Below are 23837 nucleotides of genomic sequence, written 5' to 3' on the forward strand. Positions count from 1 at the left end.
AATGGGAATAGAGTAATACCTATACATTAGGAAAAGAAATTATTAGTTCTATTTCTGAGTCTTTAGAAACTTTCTTCAGGGGAAATCTAATGCAGGATCAAATTCACGTGAAAAAGCTCAGAAGTTTTAGGAAAGATGTGCGAAGTCTCCTTGATGAAGACTCCGTTACTGAAGAAGAAGGAAATATTTAAGAGTAGGGAAGGCGGCAGCGCGATTTTATCCGTATTACTTTCCATAGTTGCGGAATTAATAGCAATTCTCTTCAAATAATAATAACACCTTATCACTGATAGGAACTGGTTTTTTGAAGGTAGGTAGTATAGTACGTATAGCACACAATAATAGGACTGTACTCTTCAGGAAGGGATATACCGTGCAAGACACTTATGAATTATTCTAAAAAAAAAAAAAAATGAGGAAAGTTGACAGGAAACAGAATCCTAAAGTATATTATTTAGAGGACTTGCAAAGGGGAGACTATTAAAGGACTGTTTTATAAAGAAGGGTTAATCCCCGCCGACCTCCCGCAGCTCTACGACATCAATATTTTAAAAAAGAGGAAGAGAAGTAATAAGATTACTCTATGCGCACCTATCAGCATTGTTCCCATACTTCTAATATCCTTTGCGAATATCCTTCGAATAGTATATCATTCCGAAATTAATACGCTTCAAATTTCTGTTCCAGCGTGTTAGTTATCGACCGTGCTGTAACATCAACGGGGTTGGAGAAGGCTGCATGCAATAAGTTTGGAAGCGACTTTCGGGAAAAAGGGAGAGAGGGAGAGAAATATATACTGGTGACGGGTAGTATCCAACTCGAAACCGAAAATAAATCTTATCAACGGCATGGGTATGTGAGTACAAACCACTTGACTGTGAGTCACTATACTGAGTAAAAAGCAAATAATAAACTTTATCAAAGTCAGGGATGACGCACTGCGAGCCGGGAAAAGAGAGGAAAAGAAAGAAATTTGAGATGCTGAATGTCACGAGACATTGTTGGGCACGAAGCGTAGCTGGAGAGAGAGAGAGAGAGAGAGAGAGAGAGAGACGAGTATTTACTGGTATTGGGTGGATGTTTACATACAAGGAAATAAGTAAAAAAAGGGCTGTGGAAGAATGGATAAGTAGAGAAATATTATGGAGTAGGAGTAGGAGGAGAGGAGAAATAAATATATGATGGATAGTGATAGGAAAGTAGGGGAAAGAAATAATAAGTGGTTGGATGGAGAGAAAGCGGGAAAGCGAGAGAGAGAGAGAGAGAGAGAGAGAGAGAGAGAGAGAGAGAGAGAGAGAGAGAGAGGAGTACGTGCATAAAAATAAAAACTTTATTTTATTCATCACATATTTATCACCCAGCGAGAGAAGTAAAGTCATTACAATCATAAACGTTAGTTTTATGGCTACCATATCGGAAATTTTTAGAAATTTCATTTGCGGTAATCTAACTCAAGATAAGAAATTTATTAAACGCTTGAGAAAGTGTAGACATGAAATTCATCTTGTGTCCTTGAAAACAATGTATGTAGCTAAGAAGAAAAATATATTGAAACGTCGTAAAGAGGGCGCTATTTTATCGGTGTTACTACCTTTAGCCGCGAGTTTGATGGGGAGACATTTTAATTGACGAAAAATGAAGGAGTTTTACGTTATCCCCGCCATTGCTTACGAGAGGTTAATGAATAGAAAGGAGGTTTGTGATAATATTGATAATAATTATACTAACCTTGAAGGTAATGGTAAGTTGGATACAACTGTTAGTGACATGCACATACCGGATGTATTAGATGAATTATTGTCTTTCACACACGATCGAGAAACTGGGGAGGATGTGTGTGGTATATACTAGCCATGTGTCTCGATGATGTATCATTTTCGCAAAACGAATGCATATCATGTCCATGTATTCTTTTGTGCACCTTTTCCGGTGTATTCTTGTATGGCTTTGTATGGAATATTAATTCATGTTTACCATTCCACATGTATATCTGTATGACTTTTGTTACAAAAATAATAACAATTCTGTATATAATCTGATTTTCCACTTATCCTCTTTATGCATGGAATATGATGCATCTATATACATATATCATAAATAATTAAGACTGAAATGGGTTTTTTTCGGGAGTGAATTCAGGGGACATGTTGGAACCTGTGATTTCAAGTTTTAAAACGTCATCTGGTGCTAGTGGAGGGAATTCCGGGTGAGGTTGAAACCTTGGAATTTTACGTCGTAGAGTTTTGTGACCTCATTGGGGTCGTGTTTGAAATCTAGGATCGTCACCTGTAGACTTTCGTGAAGTCATCAGAAATTTTTTATTGAAATCTGGGTCACCTGGGATTTTAGGTCCATAAGCTTTCGTGACGTCATCGGGAGTTTTTGAGGGAATCCAGGGTCAAGGTTGAAATCAGGGTTTATACCTCCGCAGTGTATGAGGAAATTCGGGGTCAGGGTTGAAATCAGGGTTTTTACCTCCATAGAGTATGAGGAAATTCGGGGTCAGGGTTGAAATCAGGGTTTTTATCTCTGTTGAGTCTTGCACGACGCCGACACTACCGTGAGAAACCTATGAAATTTCACACCTATCTGTTATATTCACACCTTTATGGTCAATTTTCACACCTAAAGTTGTGAGAAGTAATTAACACCTCATTAAAAGGTGTGAAAAGTAATTAACACCTTATTAAAAGGTGTGAGATTTCACACCGGGGTACTAATCCCCAGGTAGAAAAATTGACTACCTGGGGATTAGCACCTTGGTTTATATAAAATAAAATAAAAACACACTGGGCCGGCTCCCCCCCCCCCCCCCCCCGAAAAAAAAAAATTTGAATATAACAAATAAAAATCTAAAATATGAAGGTTACTTGTCCATATGGCAACCAAGAAAACTTCTTTGGCAACGTATTTTCCTTCATAGCTGAACTTCCAAGATTTCCAGCTCATGGACGGTCTGTGGTTGCAAAAGCCTATGTTGAGTATGGTAAGTGCGAATCCTCAGCGCAGAAAAGCTCCTCAAAACGAAGTGCGGGGCTTGAAAACGTGCCGCTAATACCCTTCTGAAGGCTTGAAGGACTGGAGATCATCATAATATCGGTGAACTACTCCCATATTGCGACTGTATCAATCATGGCTCATAGAGGCCACTCCATGAAGATGCCCTTGAAGAGCTTGTGTATACTCTAAGTCGGTTTTGTCATCAGTCAATAAAACTAGATCTAAACTCTAGAATTAACGATCTGTTATTGCAAAGATAACTGTGACAAAACGGCAAAGAATTGTTTCCCAAAAATTCGAAAGCTATCAACTGAGAAATTACTCAACTAACACCATCAAAATAAAACCAACATGCCCAAAAACTGGAAATCCCAAATAACTTCCGAACAAACTCAAGACATCATAAAAAGAAACAAATGACTGAACTCACCAGAACGAATCAAAAACTCCAAAAGAAAGAAAAACCAAACCATAACTGTGAAATACAAAATCACCGAATAATAAGTCACCACCATAATACTAAAAATCACAGCAAAAATCGACTAGTCCTTGCAAAACACCAAACTGGTAAAAGGAAACCACAAACTGATAAACGCCTGCAATAACCAAGAAAACGACCTCATATGTTAAAACCAAAGGAAAAGGACCAACCCTATCCAAACAACCACAAAAAGATCAAAATAGTCAATTACAATCCAACAATATACTTTCTCCCCTAGGAAAAATAAAGCCTATATGCATATGCAAAAACACAAAAACTCTAAGGACTTCAACACCATGTTGATCAACAATAAAGATTCTCAAAGCCTTGGCACATTATGGAAACATCAACCAAGCTCTGTAAGTCACAAGAAACTCGAGTCTCAGTGGTACACATATTAACCAAAGATTTTCCTAAACTATCAAAACTCCCTATACAACTCAACTCTATGGTAATTATGCATAAATTACTTCTATCAACCATCTCTTGAGTTTTGGACTCAATATTTATCCAAGGCGCATATACCTATCTTTAGCCGTAGACACCAAAGACTTAACTGTATCATCACAATTAGTGGGAATGGACAATAAGTCAAATGTCTTCTGCCAAAGACATACCTATTGTATCACTACCCATAATATTAACCCTGGATAGGTTTCGCTATATTGGTACCGCGTTAAAAGTGCGTGCGGGTAGAACTCGACCTGAGCGTCCAGAAAATGTTGCCAAAAATCACTTACTTCATTTGTACAGTACATTATCATTTCTAAAATCAATTAAAGTATTAAAGATCACTACTGAAAAGATAGATAATACCCATCTACAAATTAAATTTTTATTACAAACATATTAAAAAATAAGTATATAAAAAAAATTAATTTACGAAAATATTTCCAAAAAATACAAAATAACCTATATACACAGAAGAATTGATAAAATCCTTCGTAAATCCACTATTTACAATATGTGACTGCCAGAAAAGGTGTCAAACCCATAGAGGTCAAAATCTGAAAAGAGAAAAAAGGGTAAGGTTTTTTTTGGCAAAAAGAAAAAAAAATAATAAAAATTTCACGATTTTTTTTGGGTACCTAAATGAAATAGGAAGTGGCTAATTTTTTTTATAGAATAAACTCATGTTATCCTAGATCGGAGTTATGTAAAAAAAGATTTGCACAAAGATGTAATTTGCTGTTATATCAGGGGCCAAATCTAATGGCAATTTTTTGACCTAGCTTCACCACGAAAATTTCTTATAGAAATCGGTGTAACTATTATAAGATGTGATATTTATGCATGAAAATCTACCAGAATACCACACATTCTATAGAGAACAAGAATATATAGAGATATGGTAACTTACCTTTCGGATATGCTAACAAAATGGCTGCAGTCGACACATCTGATTGAATTTGTCTACACCCCTTTCGTTGCTTTATAGAACATCTGAATGTCCGTCTTCCTTCTTTCGATATCAGACGGAATCATGATGCAAGGAACTCAACAGCATCACCTTTTTAGTCCTGGTGACTTGCTGACACTGAAGAGTCAAATTGTGTTCGTAATTGAACACGGCCACTGTCAGCGAGTGTTCACAAGCTCCGTTGTGAACACTTCTCCTAACGTCTGTCCTCTCGGCACCCTAACTGTGTCCTTCCCCAAGTAAGCAATCGCATTACACATGTAATGTGAATCGGCATTACACGCCAACACAGGATTGATGCCGTACCTATAGGAAGAGAGAATAACATTTGTATATAATAAAGTAAAATTATATCAAATAAAACGTAAAATAAAATAAAGTTATTATGTATAATAATAATATTATTAATATCTGTTGAATAAAATGGCAGAATTCAGCGAATTAATCCTATACATTATCTTTACTATTTTTCTTATTACTCGCTTTTCTGGCTCAGCGATACTTCGCAATAATTGTCCAATATTCATATTAGGGATAGTGCTGAAAGTGGTATTTTATTCAGAACAGGCTTTATTATTATAAGACTGGTATTATCAGTATACTGGTATTATGAGAATACTGCTATATGGAAAGGCGTTCCTCTGGTTCAGATCAAGCAGGGGTCGTCGTCGGTGTTGGTATCATTCCGTAAGAGAGGTCAATGTTAGGCCGGGGTCGTCGCTGGTATTCAGGTGGTATTACTACTGGTGTAGCTCTGGCTTATTGCGACGTTTCAACCTTCTCGTAGGTCACCTTCTTGGCTGGTTAGCAGTAGAAGTGGAGAGATGGTGTTTGCAAACCGATATTTATAGCGGCTCGAATCCTAGAGCTGCGTTCTCATTGGTCGAGCCGGTCTGGGGCGAAGTCTGGGATCTCTAGTCAATGGTTGCAGGGATCCCCCAGACTTCGCCCCAGACCGGCTCGACCAATGAGAACGCAGCTCTTGGATTCGAGCCGCTATAAATATCGGCGTGCAGACACCATCTCTTCAGGTTACGTAATTTCGTGCACAGGCGCGTTACGTAACTCTCGTCATTTTCAACCTATAATTTTGACAAGTATGGCCTCTAAGAGACCCCTTTCGCCCGGTAATCCCAGGGAGGACCCGCCCTTGGAGGACGAGCAAGGCTTCGCCACAGTAAGAAAGAAGAAGAAGAAGAAACAGAAGAAGATTGTACCGATTTCGACAGACAACAACCAGCTCCCTACGACATCGGCACCGAATACGGCGAGTTTTGCAGAATTTCCGGCACTTCCCAAGTTCAAAGCTGTTGTTATCGAGGGCCAGACTTCATATGCTGCAGTCAGGGCCCTTGAGAAAAAATATCCTGCTGCAAACCTCACAGCTAGACCAAATTTAAGGGGGGAGTTTATAATTACTCCCAAGGACCAGAAAGCTGTTGAACTACTCAAGAAGGACAACCTATGCCTGCTACTTGATCCTGCTACAAAAATTAACAAGGGGATGATTTGTAAAGTCCCCAAATACATCACGATCGATAGAGTTCTCGAGGTTCCCAACATCATGGAAGCCAAGAGATGTACTGCCAAAGATGGACAGGAGACTCTCAAGATCGAAGCTACTTTCAAGGGCCAAATTCCGGCCAGGGTCAGCCTTGGAATTCTAGGCACATATGAGACCGAAGCCTTCGTACCAGAGCCTCTGAGATGCTTCAAGTGTCAGAGGTTTGGACATCACAAGAACGAGTGTAAAGCAGAACATATCTGTGGAGTGTGTAGTGCAAAGCATGAAACAGAAGTGTGCTTGAAAAAGTACAAGGAAAAGGGCCACACAGTTGCCCGATGCCCTAACTGCAGCCAGCAACATCATGCTTGGTTTAAGGGATGCCCAGTCAGACTGCAGAGGACTTGGAAGGCGAGGGCATCCCTCCTCCACCTGCAAGACCTCGCAACCATCACCGACCAGGAAACCTCCCAGCAACCCCAGGTTCGATCCTAGAACGAACCTACCTCTGTACCACAAACCACCCAACCTTCCTCCCAACCTCCTCAATCCCGGCACTACATCCCCACCCCCTCATCCTCTCCGTATCGCCAAACTCCCGCCCCTCTACCTCCTTACTCCCCCAACCCCTCAGGTTACCCCCTAACCTCTACATCGCCGAAGACGTCGATTCCTGCTCGTGCCGAAGCAGGAACCCAGACAGAAGACGCAGTTGAAGAAGAAATGCAGACCGAGACACCGACTGTAGCTCCTGTTTTGTATAAAGAAGCAGGAACACAAACAGAGGAGTTTGTAGCTAAGCAAAACAGCGAAACTCAGACCTGCAAACAAGAAAATAGAACTGCAAACGTCGGAAACGAATACTTCCTCGTAGGAGAATATCAAATCAGAAAGTTCCTGCTGACTTACGAGGAGTTTGAGGCATTTTTAAATAGAGCCATCTTTAATAACGACAGTGGCAGTGGTCATCAGCTGTTCTCTGAGCTCGTCCACGCTCTGTTGGACCTAGAGATCAGTCTCCCAGATGACCTCCTGTTAGAAGATTTTAGATACAGATCTCAAACATAAGGATCGCCGCTACATGAAAAGTGCTGTTTATAGCATTAACTGCTTTTTCTTTTACTAAACAATCCTCCTTTCCCCTCCGTTTTTCGGCCGCCTCACGTCTAACGACCGAATATTTCAACTGTCACTCTAACTACCGCTTAAGCTGTCGCTTATTTTTGTTATCCTGTTTCTAAAACTGATAATATTTCGTTTTTCCTTCGTCGTTCCCTATTGCTAAACGATCGACGCTCTCTGCTTTTTTTTTTTTTTCGTAAAGTGAAATATGGTACTTGAACTCAATAGAGTTGCTCTTTTTTTCCGTTTTTCTACGACTATAAATTTTTCGATTTCATTACTGGCTATCTCTGACTCGCCAGGACTCGCTACTATCGATCTTTATCTTCTACTAATGGGTACCTTAGGGTTTAAAGGGGTTTGAAACCTTGCCTATTCACTTTTCCTTTCACCTTTGAATCCATACCATTCCACCTGCACATTCCATAGAAATCATAAATAAAAAGATCGCCTCATATCCTTAAATCACCAATGCACCTAAAAAATAATTCAAATGACCTACGGGCTGCTACATTAGCTAAAGCCCGTGCTGGCATAAAGCCAGCTTAATACTCCAACAACAACAACAACCATCTCTTCACTTCTACTGCTAACCAGCCAAGAAGATGACCTACGAGAAGGTTGAAACGTCGCGATAAGCCAGAGCTATACCAGCAGTAATACCACCTGAATACCAGAGACGACCCCGGCCTGACATTGACCTCTCCTGCGGAATGATACCAACACCGACGACGACCCCTGCTTGATCTGAACCAGAGGAACGCCTTTCCATATAGCAGTATTCTGATAATACCAGTATACTGATAATACCAGTCTTTGATTAATAAAGCCTGTTCTGAATAAAATACCACTTCAGCACTATCCCTAATATGAATATTGGACAATTATTGCGAAGTATCGCTGAGCCAGAAAAGCGAGTAATAAGAAAAATAGAAAAGATAATATATAAGAATAATTCGCTGAATTCGGCCATTTTATTCAACAGAACTTGTTTAGAAGAGGGTCTTCTTCCAATATAATAATAATAATAATAATAATTAATAATATAATAATAATAATAATAATAAGAATTATAATATAAGAATATATATATATATATATATATATATATATATATATATATATATATGTATATATATATATATATATATATATATATATATATATATATATATATATTGTTACGAAGTGTCACGTATCTGGTTACTACACTTACCAATAATTAACTATTACCTTGCTACAGCCAGGCACCTGAACCTTCATCACAGGTAAAATACGACTGAATACTCTAAAGGCAACAGTGATCCCTAAAACAACTTACCAGTATTGCAGAAAATCAGACTAAGCTCATTAAAACAGTTGTGAGATAATCTTATATGTGATTAAAATAATTAAAGGGCATCACTCTCTCAACAACTTTAAAAGTCTAAGTATTACCCCAATTTTAAAAGCCTTAGTACTTCCCTGGTTCTAACTCAATTCAATTAAATTGAAGGAAAACAATTCAATTACCACTCTATGTTTCTACCTAAACAAAATTGAATATACTTGTGAAAAAGAAAACTCTTTTAAATTCAAATACAAAAATTTATTATCAAACTCAAAATTTATGAATTAAATTTTCTATCTCAGGGAAATTTATTGTTACTTGAAAACAACACAAAGTTGAATCAATTCTTGAAATAATTAAGTTTAATTAAATAAAAATTTATTTATCACAAAAATCAAGAATACTAATTAATCAGGGAATTAAATTATTCAATTGAAATTCTAAGTGTTAGGTAATAACTAATATTTGGAAATTAATTCACAAATGCTAAACAACACTAAAACTTGTAAAGAATTCTAAGTAATTGCAAATTAATTCACAAGTGTTAAATATGCAACAATTAATTAATTAATGACAATAATTAAGTTAATCAAATTGTGAATGCAAATAAAACACAGAAAATACCAAAATTGCAAAAACACTAAGAAAATAATAATTACACGGAACATAATAAAACAGGCTTTAAGTAAAAGGAAACGCAAAATGTGGAAAGATGGCAAAAATTCCCCCTGGAATAACTCAAGTACTTCCAGTATTTCAAGTCTTTTTTTAAGTTTAAGTTTAGTGCACTGAACTTACTAAAAAACTCTTACCTTGGTACACCAATTTTAGAAGGCTTTTTTCGAAATCACCAATAAACACTTACACACGAGGCACCTGTTACACACTTTCACAACATCTGTTCAGATTCCACATATAACACTAATAATATCAAATAACTCTTAAGAAATATGAAATCTAAAATTTACATGAGTGACTAACAACTGTGTATAAAATCTTTTACATTAAACATTATCACTGAATCTTTTACGAGAGAGAGAGAGAGAGAGAGAGAGAGAGAGAGAGAGAGAGAGAGAGAGAGAGAGAATCACCCAAATGCAACGAGGTCTTAAATCGGAATAACTTTCCTTTCTTATGGAAAGTTAACAGTGGATCTCGTCACACAAAACGTTTTGGGGTATAGAGACAGTTACTTTCATAAAAATTCTCTTTCAAAACAATATCTAAAGAGAAATTGGAATTACAATCGTAAATGACATTTATTATTATGTGATTTAAGACAATAAAAGTAATTAAAAATATAAGGAATAATTATTTATATTGAAAGCAAAATTAAATGACATCACTTCCCAAAGATGACGTATGCTTAAACAGAAGGTTCTAGAACGATCTTATGAAAAGATGATGCAATAGCATAGGAACATGGTGAAATATCCATGTGACTTCTTGACAAAGACGTACACGTTTGAAACCAGTCATGTATGTTGTATGCTCAACACTTCCTTATCAGAAGTCCTGACATGTTATGAAAACAAAACGGAAACTTGGTGGTGAGCATGCCTCGTGGCTGAAGTACATTGCAAAAACTTCTCTCTCTTTGTCCACATCTTATTTATACTATGCTAACTTCTCTTATTCACATCTTATGTTTTTATGTGAAATCTGAACATACATTATAAAAGAAAAAACATATTAATACTAAGGTAACTACTAATGACTATGAAAATATTGTAAACAATTTTACATCACTTCATACAGTAAAAGAGAGAATGATATACATTATGAAAGTAGCAACATATAAGATACCTCCCACCATTAGATTGGTTATCACGGTGTTGAATCCCATGATTCGTAACAGGATAAATGATCAATGACTACATTGTTATTTCCAGAAATGGTTTCTAACTTTACACAAGAGGTTGACTCTCAGTCTTGCTTCTTGTAGTTTCTTGAAAACTTTCCTCAGAATCTTCAGATGTTCTTTCCATGTTGTAGAGTAAATCACTATGTCATCCAAGCATACACCTACTCCTTCTATAGATCCTAGTAGTTGATCCATAACTCGTTGGAATGTTGCAAGTGCATTCATCAGACCAAACGGCAGAACAGTATACTTGTTATGAACCCCTTTTAGGGTTATGGTGCAGGCTTTTAGTGTGCACCTCAACGTACACAGTGATGACAAAAATACTCAGTAGGTATTGGTCAACGGAAACCAACACCAGAGAAAACTCAACAATATTTATTAAACAAAAGAGCACTTAAATCAATCTTGTTGACCAAAGGACATATACAAGTCCTTTAAAATCCCGTGGGATTTCCTAACATCTAAATAACCTAAGCCCTGAGACAGAAATAATATTAAGGAGAAACATCAATAACAATTATCAAAAATGTACCATACAATAGCTGGCCAGACCAAAACCAAAATAAATATATATCCTATTACTATAAGAGGAGGAAAGAAGGTAAAGAACAACAATAAGGGAAAACACTTAATCTCTTACCTATACATTACAAACTAAAACAAATTATTAAATATCAAAGCCCAGTAAAGCATAATGACCCATAGGGTCTAAGTACCACAAATTTATATATATAGAAATTTACATAAGAAAAACAAAATGCAAATCTCCTCACACCAAGAAGCGGAAGCCATGATTTAAAAATAATTTAAATCCCCTAAAGGAGGCTGGGATCTCAATCTGTCTGGACTCTGCGGACGGGGGAGGACGCAAACTCAGATAAACACAGGTGAGTGGAAGTTGGAAGCAATCCTACCCAACAACACAAGGACAAACGCCTACCTGGTATATGCCTCCCTATTTGACACCTCATGAGCCAATTCGCTCCCAACAGCAGCTAAAAGGGTGTCCAAACGGAATGTCAGTAGCACGGCAAAAATCTCTAGTGGGTACCGGGACAAGACTACGGCACCACACACCTTAGGAAAAATTTCCCACTAAGGCCTCACAGTAGTAAAGTCGCAGGTGACTAACAACTGCGATCCACGTGCGGGCGGGTAACTCAACGTCGCAGGTGACAGAAGAGTACCTGCGAAGGACTGTGCCAATTCCATCAAAGCAAAGATGATTCTCCAAGGCACCAGCTGCAGTCTCAAGGGGAAGCAAAGTACGGCCCGAACTAACTCGGGCAGAGTGCTGACCTCCAGACATCAGCCTCACCCCAAGGGCATTCGTCAAAACTCGAAAAATAAACAAAAGACAACAATCGTTAGTACAATAGTTAACAACAAATAAACAAGCGGGGAGGAGGCGCGAAGCTATCACCAGAGGTACGAGAATGTAGCAGTATTCGCCGTCTGGTGACTCTTAAATATAACTCCCTCGTTGATTCGATTGAATCGCTAGAAGCGGCGGAACTGGAAATGTATCAAGGTATTTTGAATAATTACCAAATCAAATTGCAGAGTCTAGATAATGTGATACTTGACAAACTTAGGGCTGATGAATCAGTAGATCAAGTTAGGTTGGATTCTCAGTTTATTGAGCGTGAAGAATATACGTGGAAATTGCAGGTTTTGCTTAATAAGATTAAGATAAAGTTGACTGGTTTTGCATCCCCTGCAGGTGACGCTGGTGGTAGCACTGTTAGTAGAGTAAACAATATTGAATTGCCTAAGCTCCACTTACCTGAATTTCACACAGATTTAAAGCACGATAGGTTTACTTGCAAAAGATTTTTTGAACTTTTTGAGCATTTAATTAATAATTACAAGCTTAATGAATATGAAAAATTTAACCTTCTTGAGCAAGTGTCATGGCAGGGCTTTGGTAATGGTAAGCTCAATTAGTGTAACACTGCAAACTTACACCAGTGCTAAGGGAATTTTGATGGCCGCTCTCGCCGAAGAAATACCTAAAAAAATGCAGTTGATCAATGAATTGACAGAGTTAAAGTTTATTTGGGGCAAAGGCGACCCATATATGTTTTATGCAAAGATGAAGAAATTAATTGAAGCGATTAAAGAAAATGACTATAATTTAGAAGTTATTATATTTTACTTCATCTGGTCTGGGTTACCTGTCATGTTTCAAGATTCAATTGTGGCAATAACAAATAAATCCTATCCTACTTTGGATGAATTAGTGGGTAAATTCCTGGAAGCTTGCAGTAGATATAATTCACAGATTTCTCACGATAAAAAGCCTGGGACTTTGACCATTAATGTTTTTGCTGTAGAGTTGAAAACGAGTTTGCCTATTCCCGGTAATAATTGCTTATTTTGTGGTTCAGACCAACATAAAATGGCGAAATGTACAAAGTATGCTGATGTGGATGGCAAAGTAAATATATTAAAGGAACTAAATAGGTGTTTAAAATGTTTCAAATCTGGTCACTACAGTAAAAATTGTAAGTTTCAAACCATGGGTTTTTGTAATAGGTGTAAGAAAGGTAAACATTGGAGTTTTCTTTGCAAATTTCAGATTAAAGATGGATCTAAGGATAAAAACTTCACTCGTAAAGAAGTAAAGCCAAGGTCAACCAGTTTGAATGAACAAGGAAATGCTACATCCGTGGTAGCCACTTCCACACAGATTGAATTTATTGATTCATTGCTGCCATTTTTAACAGTAACTACTGAATTGGATTGTTCGATCGTAAGGGTTGATAAAGTTTTAGATTCGGGTAGTAAGAATTCTTCTATTGATCTAAATTTAGCATAATGTTTTTATTTAGAAATTATTGATGAAAATATTGGTTTAATAATCAAAGGTATTAATTCCGATAAAAAGCTAACTACTCATTCGGTATCTCTGCCATTTAAGATTGGTAACAAAGAATACAAGATAAACTGTATTTGTATCCCAAAGATTAAGGGGGACAGGAAAGCTCCCAATCTAAGCAGACTAATTAAATTGTTCAAGGCACAGGGAATCATTCATGCATTTGATAAGTTCAATTAATTAGAAAACTTAAGTGGGATAAATTCAGTAGAGCTACTTATTGGTGCAAAGGATTGGAATTTTGTCATGGACTTGAAGGGTGGTGTAATAGGTTCTGAAAACTTAACTTCATTTTATCTATTCGATGATAGATTCATTCCCATTGGCTCAATAATGGATTGGATTAGAAATTTGTCGAATGGAACAGATCTGGTCCCTTCTAAAGTCAGAGAGATGGGTTCACTTCAAACCATAGGTACGGCCGATGTAGACTTTGTAAGTTTTGAGAACCTCGATGATATTGCAGATATTGCCGATTACGTGACACTTAATAGAAATTGTAACATTTTTGTTGATTATGAAGATGAAAATGTTGAGGAATTAACAAAGGAATCTGAAAAGGAAGTAACTGACTTCATACTATCAAACATAACAAAAAATAGTGAGGGCAGATACATAGTGCCTATTCCTTCGGTAAGTAGGTACAAAGACAAGCTAGATTCCAATGAAAAATTAGCATTCAAGATTCTAGAGAGCATAAAGAGAAAATATAAGCATACTGACATTCTTGAAAGAATAGATGAAGTTTTTAATGATCAGATTAGTGAAGGAATTATGGATAAAGTAAATGATCCTGAAGGATTTTAAAAGGAAATTTCCTAAATACTCTTTCATTAGCCATAGTCCAGTAATAAGGAAAGACAGGAACACCACCAAAGTTCGAGTGATATATATGGCTAATTTAGCAGAGAAACAGAATGATGGAACTAAGGGTTTTAATTTGAATCAGTGTATTCATTCTGGATTTAACAAGAATCTTAAAATAGCAGATGCTTTACTTATGATGAGGTTTGATAAGTATATTTATGGATTTGATATTTCTAAAGCATTTCATCAACTAGCTATTAGTAAGGCAAATTCATCTAAATTCTTGTTTTTTGGGTTCAAGGACGTTTCTTCTGGTGATTATACTCCTGTTGTGTATAGGTCGAGGAGAGTAATCTTTGGTATGTCGGTTTCACCTTTTTTATTACAATGTTGTTTATTTAAGATGTTGATTTTGGATTCTAATGAGTTACTTCACGATGAAACAGACTTGATGGAAAGAATTTATCAAGGTGGATATGTTGATAACTTTTTCATTGGCTGTTCAAGCAAATCTGAGCTTTCTGAAACAATTGATAGAGTAAACTTACAAGTTTCCCTTGCAGCAACATGTCACTAACAATTGTGATTTTCAGGAAATCCTAGACAAGGAAGCATTGCTGGAAACTCCAGAAATTGTGAAAGTACTAGGGATGAAATGGAACAGAAAAAGTGACTGCATAGTAGCCAATGAGACTAAGCTGAATGTTCAAGCCTCTTCTCCCAGAGAGATTCTTAGTAGTGTCATGAGTATTTATGATTTAAATAATGCAAATTTACCTTTACTCAACAGATGTAAAATATTTCTTAGACATATTCAGGTCAATTATAATAACAAATGGGATGATAAACTACATTCTTGTGAGCTGAGAGAATGGAAAAACATAGCCATTCAGTATAATAGTGGCCAGATGCTTGAGGTGCCAAGGTATATTGGGAATCGTGTTTCTTCATTTGACGTAGTAGTAATGTGTGATGCCAGTAAAGATTTCATTGGATGTGTTCTCTATATGATAGAAACAGAAACTAAATTAGTTTCGTTTGTGGCTTCTCACAATCTAATTCTAAATAAAAATTTACAAGGCAGAACTATGCCAGTTAGAACTAGCAGCAATTGAGTTTGAGGCAGGAAAAGCTCTGAATTTGCATGATATGCTAAATGATTGTCTGGTACCCATTAAAATGAATGAAATTTATCTATTTCCAGACTCTACTATTGCCCTTTGTTGGTTAAACGATAGCGAGAATTTACGCACAAAACCCCAAAAAAGGAGCATCTATGTTAATAACAGAATCAGCAATATTATTGATATGTGTAAGAACACTTATCATATTAAGGTTGATCATATTGGTACATCCGAAAATTGTGCAGACTTTACCACAAGGATTGTGTCTTATATAATAAGTTGAAGAATTCTTGCTTTATTTCTGGTCCACAGATTTTACAATCTGATTTATCATTAATAGAATGGTTAACAGTGCCCAACCCACTGGTTAATAATAATACAGATTTACCCAGGTTGGTAGTAAGTACTGCTAATGTTAATGTTGAAAAGTTGTATTACTGTGTTAGTGGATTTGAGCAGATTTTCCTCCTTGGCTAAAGCAGCTAAAACTCTAATGAAAGTAAAGGAATTTGTTAACAGATTATATATGAGAGTTAATAAGCCAACTTTATTAGATTCAAGTTATCAAACTTTTAAAAATTATTTGACTAGATCTGACCAACAGTATTGTTTCCCTGAATTGGCTAAATTTTTTAGTAAGGAATTAACATCTAAACGATCTATTCCAGAACTGGTCAACAGACTTAACGTGTTTAAGAACTCTGATGGCTTATTGAGAGTAAGAAGCAAAATGGGCAAACTAAATAAAGGGAGACTCTCCAAAACTCTGCTTTTAATAAGTGATAAGAGTGAGTTTGGTAAGTTACTTGTGGTGGATTATCATAAGAAGTACAATCATTCAGGGTCATATTATCTTCTGCACAAACTTAAACTCACCTACTTTATCCTTAAAGCATTTTCAACTGTAAAAAATGTAATAGGCAAGTGCTATCATTGCAAAAGATTTAATAGTCGCCCCATCAAAGTAAATACAAATGACTATAAAGAATGGAATGTTAATCCTATAACGCAGCTTTTTCAGTATGTTTCATTGATTATTTTGGACCGTATTATACCAAATTTGGTGACACCAGAGTAAAAACCTATTAGTCCAGGATGATAAATATTGAAATTGTTACCTCTGCTGATACCAGAAGTTTATTACTTGCTATACAAAACCATGTATACAGTTATGGACTGCCAAGGAAAGTGGTGTCTGACTGGCACAAACTTAGGAAGTGCATTTCAATGGATCACTAAATGTCTGGATTCAGCCGAGATTAAAGAATATTTTGCTGAAAAGAATGTCTGTATTGAATTTGATCAGTATCCCAGAGGCTCATTAAACAGAGGGATAGGGGGTATAATAGAGTCTGGTGTGTCATTAGCCAAAAAGCTAATTCAATGTGCCATTCGAAATAATGTCCTTGACTTTCTAGATTTCCAACATATTATAAAGCAGTGTGTGTGTTATGCAAATAAGAGACCTTTAAATGATATTGCAGCCCTTAGAGAACAGGATGTTAATAACGAATTTCAAGTGGTTTCTCCCGAATACCTCAAATTTGGTTATGACACTCACATCATAGAATGCATTTACGATAATGAGCAGAAGGATTGTTACTGTGAGGATGAAATCAATATTGAACTTAGCCGTATCATTGAATTAAGACGAAACTTGCACAGTGCTTACCGTGAAAGTTTTCTGTTTGGTCTGCAGGACCAGGCAACTAAATTCAAAGATGAATATGCTCCTAGGACTCATGTAAAATTAGAATTAGGGGATGTTGTACTGATTAGGGACCCTTTAGTAAAAAGTCCCAATTATCCTTTGGCTAGAGTTGTTGACATGACTTTTAACACTTTAGGTGAGGTGGTTCAGGTCAAATTATATAAAGCCAACCGTAATATAGTTATTAGAGATATTTCGTCAGTAGTTCCATTTGTTAAGGGTAATTATGTTAAAGTTACAGGATCATTGGTAAGTGATAGAACTGTTGATCAAAATGTTAGGTCCCGTAAAGCTGCGATGGTTTGTAGGGAGAGAAATAAAGATCTCTTGGATAGTGGTTTAGTGTAAGGATATATGATTTATTTGGGGGGGGGGGGCCCAGATTGAAAAAACTTAGATTTATTTAGTAACAGCAGCACTATTGTGGGGAAGGTCCTCGCGCTAATTGCCCATCGGGTAGTTACATACCCAAGTGAAAAGTTTTTTCACACCTGTTGGAAAAATGTACAGGCAGTTCCAGTCCATCACTCGTGCTGAACCAACTGTTCTCTGCCATGGCTGAAGAAGGAGTGAAATAACGAACTTTTTGATTTTAAATTAATCTGAAATTCTTTCAGATGATCTATGTGTTTTTGTTAGAGGATTCCGTTGTACCTGAAGTGAAGTTAACACCGGTGAACCTTATCCGTACGTCAAGATTAATTATCATTACGAATTGGCCATTGATGTCGTCCAAGTCTTGTAAAGTTCACCAAATCATAATTAAGCACTAATTCTCCAAATGGATGCCGTCCCGGGACGTAGACACCCATGAAATTTTTCTTCGGAATTTTTGTCAGACCAGTCGACATATTTAGAGTTGATTTCCTTTTGTAAATTTTCCGTTGGCATGAGTCCGCCTTTCTGTTCATGTATTCTGTTAAATTTATTTAGTTTGATTTTATGATAAAATTGAGGCTCACAATTTTATCACAAAATTGCAGTATGTAAAGTTTACAAAATACATGAACTAAAAGGCAAACTCGCGCCAACAGACAAGGTAATCAACTTTAAAACAATTGATAACAAGGTCTCAAAGGCAACCAAGGACAAGACAGTGACGTAAAAAAAAAAAAAAAAAAAAAACGTAGGAAAAAACCCTGTGACTTCAGTCTCCAGGATCCTGTCCGTCTAAAAGTTTCACGCTTAAAACACTTATTTGTGTCCAAATTCGTATTTACCGCTTAAATCTATGGAGGGATATTTATTAAAGTGCATTTCAAAGTGTAGGATAAGTAATCCCTATTGTCGTTTCGACTGGTTTGTGTGGTGTCACAAAATCACATGCACAAATGAGTCCCAGATTCGTCACTAAAGTGAGATTACCTTGTCATTACTATATCATGTGCTAAAGAGCATCTCTTTGAAATGCACATCCAAACTTTTGCCAAAATTCCACCCACCCAAAGAACCCGTAGCAACTCCATTGATCTGCTTATATTCCACTAAAAATAAAGTCTGTGTCCATGACAGCTAAGTTTAAAAGTTCATTAAGATCATTTCTATAAAAATCTTGAAAGATGATAACTGGATTTATAAAAGCCTTATAAGCAATAATTGTTTTCCTATCTGTATTAGTAAAAAGAGAGACAACATCGAGGACGATCCTATATGAAAACACAAGAATAAGCCTCAATGGAATTCCTTCCTTATTAATTTTTCGTAAGCCATAAGGCAAGCCAGATGAGTCCTACACATCCGAATACGTATGTTCATCCATTTGATTTCTGTCTTTAAGTGATTTCAAAGACCTGTTAATTCTGTATTCAAGTTTAAAGACTGTTGCATTAGCAGAATTTAGGTAACGTGGGCCATTCAATGATTCCTTTTCATCCTAAGACATTTCAGGGTTTCACAAGGACGATAGTCTTGAATCCCTTGCAGCAAGCTATTATCATGATCTAAGAAGGTATGTGGAGTTTCAGTATATCTCATTTAGTAAATTCCAATCCAGAGGACATCAGAGGACAGTGGATATGTTTTTAACCTTATATTAACAAATATTGTAGTTTTCCCCGGTTCACATTGTTTTAGCATTAGTCTAAAGTATTTGTTCTCATGTCTTGTCGTTTTTCGTTGTGCGAATAATCTTTGCTGGGCCATGTATAGTAGTTTGTTTAGCATATGGAAATAATTTGATCGTTTATATAAAAATATGTAGGATACGTTGTTCCCTGTAGCTAAAAGGCAATTCACGTTTTTCCCCCTACTGGAAAGAAAAGACTTGTTAGATTGTCAATTTGTAGCTGCAAATTGAAACATCACTTTAGAGAAAGTCAATGAATTTCATATAAGACCTACGTGTTGTCTTTTAATTTCCCTGCATTCAATGTAATGGTTCAAGATGTTAGAATTTTAATGTTGTTTCTTTTGAAGCTCGTGTACCGTTGATTGATCATCATTCTTGTGATATCACCTCTCTTGTTGCTTAGCCTTCGTTGCTTTAATAACTGATGTTTTTGAAACTCAATGCGTAAATGGCCAGTGTATATTTCTAAATTACTTTATGTACAAATCTCTCACACAATCAACATGCGGTGCTGAAGGAGGTAACCGTAACAAGTATGAACGTTTGAAAGGATAGAAGAAAAAAAGGAAGTGTATTTATAGTATTATTTGAGTGGCTTAAATATATTTCCAGTGCATTTCAGATGTAAGTGTTTTGTCATGAAGTTGTATTCTAGAATATTTGGAATTAAATCTAAATGTATTAATTACAGTTTACAAGATCTTAATGTTAACTATGCATTTACTGAGCAATGTTGAAGCTAAAAATCTATTTGTAATAAAGGCGTTATTGAGAGTATATTTGACTCAAACATTTCACTATATTTTCCTTAGCTAAATCATTACTATTTACCAGTCATTACTGTTCGTAGCCTCACAGACGCACAGTGTTTTAAGTTTTTTTAATGATTAATTATAAAATACAAAAATATAACATTATTTAGTCCTTCACCAGTGAATCGTAAAGTAAGATATATGCATTCAAGTTATAGATGATTCATAAGTGACTAGCTCTCTTGTTTTGTGGACAAAGGATTGGCATGTTCTAACGATGTTCATTTTTTCATAAACATGAATGCAGACGAAACGACAATAATGGCTGTTGTGTATAAAGGCAGAATTTGGAAGGATGCTTATTCCATCAGGTAGTAATGTCCAAGAAGAGAAGGATATTTTAGGATGAAAAAGTAACCGAAGAACCTTGAACCATCGAAATTCAAGAAGCATGTTAAGATTTTGTAACTAATTTCTGAACCTTCTTGAAACCAAAGGAGCAGATGCTATTTTATCTTAGTAATAAAAAGCAAGCGATGGTTGATTTCCATTTATTAAATCGCATATCACTGCATTTAAAGCAAATTTCTTCTCTCATAATACGATTTTATATCTTTTGCTATCTATCTGCGTATCTATTACATATGCACAAAGACAGACACAAATGTATTACAGCTTGGTGAAACATAACGCTCTGAAGCACTTTTCGATCTCCATCCAAGTCTGTCGAAAGTTTCTCGAGTGTCGGGAGAGAGGAGGAGGAGGAGGAGCAGGAAGAAAGAAAAATCTGAATCACTCCACTCGACGTACGTGAAGGGTGTATCCTATAATTAGTTTTTGAATGATTCAACTTGTGTCCACATCCTTTTCTGAAGAGCACTCGGTTGTCCCCTGTCATGCAGAGATGGCTTTTATATTGCCCATGCCATTTGACCATAACGTGAAGTTTAATTTTTTTCTTAGTATTGGAGAAAATGTTCGTATATTCTTTATTTTGAGTAGCGATGATTTTTCCCCTTAAAGTTTTATTAGCAGTGATGGATTTTTCGCTAGTGGTGTGATTTAAAAGGCAACGTTTCATTTATTTTGAGGTGATTCTGCGGCGATTTTAATTATTCAATATATTAAGATAGAAATGAAAGTGCTTTTTTTAATATCCTCTGCAGTATCATCGTTATACCTTACCTGCCATTGGTTCTTAGGTCTGGTTGAGCATCATATATCTGCGCTGGGGAAGGATAAAGGCTACCCTTATATATCATACTGGCCAGAACATTATCTTTAAGTAAAGCATCAATATCAGAGGGCCAGTTTGTGGAAGATTCATTGAATACTCTTGTGTTTGTGATGGATGAATTAATAATCATTCGGCCACCCTGTCGAGAATTTCCTCAATTTTTTAATAGGTTCGTGTCCGTTGTTCTGGCGAGGATACGAAGTCCACCTGACTCTGGCTTCAAACCAACACGACAGGGTGGCATTTACACCAAAACACGAGTACTTATTCTGATTTTACTACAAAAATAGACTAGTGCACAAAACATATATATGACCAAGCTATATCATACTACGTAAATAGGAACAAATTATATGCGAATTTACAATGGTTTTACGTTAATTCAAGCTGTAGCTGGGTTTACAAAATCTTCTGTCCAACATTACAGCAAGAGAAACATATATATATATATACATATATATATATATAGATTAGTATAGGTAATAATATAGATAGATATATATATATATATATATAGTATATATATATATATATATATATATATATGACTGGTAAAAATGTTCTGTTACAACAGAATTCCATCTAATAAAAAGAGCCCATAAAAACATTTAATATAAAGAGAAAAATACTATATTTCAGAGACTGCTGTCTCCCTCTTCAGGTATATGAATGAGGAAAGTTTACAGGAAAGGTTGTATTGATACCAAGAGATCCATCCACAGGTAAGCCAATTTAGGTCACCCCCTCTGATAATCTTCCTTTAATCTTCTCAAGCATTGGTTGAATGAAAATCTTGTCGATCACATCTGAATCCCATGCTCCTTTTGAGATGTTCATTACCTGCCTCTTTTATTAAAGCCGATTCCATCATTTGACTCTTGTACCGGCATTTGCTGCTATAAATTATATGTGACAAATTCCATTTTATTCTATGGTTATGTTCATTTATATGGTTGAAAATAGCTGAGTTCTGTTGTCCATACCTAACTGACCGTTTGTGTTGTATTAATCTCTGGGGAAGTGATTTACCTGTAAATCTGATGTAAGATTGGTCACAGTCCTGGCATGGGATTTCGTAAACCCAGTGTCCTTGGGAATGTCTTTTGTTGGACGTTAATCAGGGATTTGGCTAAAGTGTTTGGGTAAGTAAATGCAAAAGGGTTAGACTTTCTGAGGGTCTGAGTCACCATCTTAATCCCGTCCAGGTGAGAAATGTTTATTTTATTGTTGGGTGTATCTCTGGTCTTGTCTTGAGTGGGTCTGTAGAAAATTACGTTTGCTTTGTGAATTGCTTTCTCAGTTATATGGTCAGGATACTTTAAAGACGAAAGTTGCTTACGAATTAGTTCAAATTGTATTTCCAGGAAATCTGGGGAACAAATTCGTAAAGCTCTTAAGAACAAGTTGCTGGCTACACCTATCTTGATAGCAATGTCGTGATAGCTAAAGTAGTGAATGTGTGAAAGTGACCATGTTGGTTTTCTGTATATGGTAAATTTGTATTCTGTCATGTCTCTGATTATTAAAACATCAAGAAAAGGAATTTTGTTGTCTGTTTCCCATTCAACTTTAAATTTGATGCTGGGCACTAATGCGTTTAATTTTGAAAGAAATTCATTAAAATTGCCCCACATTTTATCCCAAAATGTTAGAGTATCATCTACATATCTCATCCGCAGCAAGTTTTTTGGTTTTATTGCATCTATTACTGTAGTTTCAAAGTATCCCATGGACAGATTTGCTAAAACAGGACTTAAAGGACTACCCATACTACACCCGAATTTTTGCTTATCGAATGATTCCCCCGAATGAAAATACGTTATTAGATGCACATAATTCAACTAACTTTATTATTTTGTCAAGCGCCAATGGGAAATGATCTGAATAGGGGGATAATTTTTCCCTCAAAAACTGAAGAACGTCCCTCACTGGTACTTTTGTAAAGTACCGGTACAGGACGTTCTTCAGCGTTGGAAGTTGTCTTATATCATGTGACAATATAAAGATTATGTGGACATTGGGACTAGTGCCACCCTAGCCTGTCAGATGACACGGGTTTGGTGGTGGCCAAACTGTGTAATGGGCACTGAATATATATTAACAATTAAAATTAGGTTGATAACAAGTGACAGGCAGTTGGATGCGAAAACAGTACAGCCTCAAATGTTTTGGAGCTCTAGAAAATTTATAAACTAAATTCCTCAGGATGTTCAAATGACACAAAAGTCATAACATTACCAGCTGCCGTGGCAAGATCGTGAGTATGCAAATGACCTGAATTAAGTCTTAGTTTTTATGATCGTGACATCAGAGAAATGCAGTTGCGTGCATACACTAGTGAGTGCTCCAAATAGGATTTGTACACGAGACATGGAAGTACACATACATCAGATTAGACTAGCATGAGTGCATTCATACGTCCATTAGCATGCGTAAGTTCATACATCTCTTAGAGCAAATGAATTGAATAAAATCTCTAGTGTAGTAACTAATGTGGCAATTATAAGACAGACATTCAGTGTGAAACAATCCC

The sequence above is a fragment of the Macrobrachium nipponense genome, chromosome 22, assembly GCF_015104395.2.
Source record: "Macrobrachium nipponense isolate FS-2020 chromosome 22, ASM1510439v2, whole genome shotgun sequence".
NCBI classification, from domain to species: domain Eukaryota; kingdom Metazoa; phylum Arthropoda; class Malacostraca; order Decapoda; family Palaemonidae; genus Macrobrachium; species Macrobrachium nipponense.